At 44.8% G+C, this 1,888-nt stretch overlaps 1 non-coding gene across 1 annotated transcript; it reads left to right on the top strand.

Moving 5' to 3' along the window:
* Positions 1-1,368: 1,368 nt before the first annotated feature.
* Positions 1,369-1,450, top strand: trnas-cga (transfer RNA serine (anticodon CGA)). Its single transcript has one exon. It is a non-coding gene; the product is annotated as a tRNA-Ser (tRNA).
* Positions 1,451-1,888: the final 438 nt, after the last annotated feature.

The following is a 1,888-nucleotide window of genomic DNA, read 5'->3' as shown; positions in this document are numbered from 1 at the left end:
GCTCCTGGTTGGCTGCCATGCCTTTTGCTTCCAAGCTCTGAAATTCCAACACCTGATAATCCCTCTGTTGGCTTTCAGGAAGCTCCTCGAAACCTATGTCACCCACACCCAGGTGTCTCTGGGTGAAATTCCTTACTATCATTGTGTGATAGTTCTCGGGGTTTGAAGGATTCAAGATTCAAGATGGTTTATTGCCATTCTTCAGTACGCATGTGTAAAAGAGAATGAAATCGTTGTTACTTTGGATCTGATGCAGCATAACAAAAACACAGTAAGCATAAAGAACACAAAAACACAGTAGATATAAATACAAAAACAATCCCATAAAACACAATGTGCAAGGAACTGTTAGATACACTCAGTGGCCACTTTAGTAAGTACCTCCTACCTAATAAAGTGTCCATTGAGTGTATGCTTATGGCCTTCTGCTGCAGTAGCTGGTCCTCTTCAGGATTCGATGTGTTGTGCATTCAGAGGTGCTGTTCTGCACACCACTGTTGTAACGTGTGGTTATTTGAGTTACTGTCACCTTCCTGTCAGCTTGAACCAGCCTGGCCATTCTCCTCTAACCTCTCTCATTAACAAAGTGATTTCACCCACAGAACCGTTTCTTACTGGCTGCTTTTTTTGTTTTTTGCACCGTTCTCTGTAAACTCTAGAGAATGTTGTTCAAGAAAATCCCAGGATATTAGCAGTTTCTGAGATACTCAAAGCACCCTGTCTGGCACCAACATCTTTCCACAGTCACTTAGTCACTTAGACTACATTTCTTCCCCATTCTGACAATTGGTCTGAACAACAACTGAACCTTCTGACCATGTCTGCATGCTTTTATGCATTGAGTTGCTGCCACATGATTGGCTGATTAGATATTTGCATTAACGAGCAGGTGTACATGTGTACCTAATAAAGTGGCCACTGAGTGTACATAGACTGATCGGGTGTACATAAAGTGACGCTAGATGATGTGCATATAGTGGAGGTGGGGACACTATCTAAATTCAAGTTGTTCCACTCATACCTGACTGTGATTGTGACTTCAGCAATTCAAGTGTTAATCACATTCCAGGGATCAGCAATGAATTCAAAGGAGATGGCTGCAACTCATTTTGACTCTCACTAGGACCCTGGAAAAATATAATTTGGCATTTATAAAAGCTGTGCTTGAGAAAGTGAGAAGACTGCTCGGTACAGCGTGCGCATGACACAGAATGAACACGTTAGTCTCTTACAACCTAGACTAATGACTTGAATAAAAGTGGAGGAGATTGTTGCCAATTTTTCAGTGATACAAAGGTGAGTGGGATTGTGGGGGTTGAGGGGAGGATCGACAGGGCTATAGATGTGGTCAGCAAGTGGGCAATGGCAGCTGCGATGGCCGAGTGGTTAAGGTGTTGGACTCGAAATCCAATGGGGTTTCCCCGCGCAGGTTCGAACCCTGCTCGCAGCGACTCCACATGAGTTGTTTTGACAGGGCACTGTAAGGCGCCATGTGCCAGCTGTCCGAATATGAGGGTTCAATTCTTGCTGCTGTCTGTAAGGACTGTAAGTTCTCCCCGTGACTGCGTGGGTTTCCTCCCAGTGCTCCTGCTTCCTCCCACATTCCAAAAGACGTACGGGTGAGGGTTAGTGAGTTGTGGGCATGCTGTGTTGGTGCCAGAAGTTATGGTGACACTAGTGGGTTGCCCCCCCCAGAACATCCCCAAACTGTGTTGGTTGTTGACACAAATGGTGCATTTCACTGCAGGCTTGTGTTTGTGTGCCATCCATCCAGATTTGTTCCACACATAAGTACATTGAGGTTGTACCAAAAGGAAGACAGGATACAGGATTTAAGGTACAGATACAGAGCAGAGCAGGTAGACAATTAAGGCACAAAGATCATAAC

Source organism: Mobula hypostoma, chromosome 29 (assembly GCF_963921235.1).
Source record: "Mobula hypostoma chromosome 29, sMobHyp1.1, whole genome shotgun sequence".
Classification (NCBI taxonomy): domain Eukaryota; kingdom Metazoa; phylum Chordata; class Chondrichthyes; order Myliobatiformes; family Myliobatidae; genus Mobula; species Mobula hypostoma.
The sequence above is the reverse complement of the archived record's forward strand: the minus strand, read 5'-3'. Positions and strand labels throughout refer to the sequence as shown.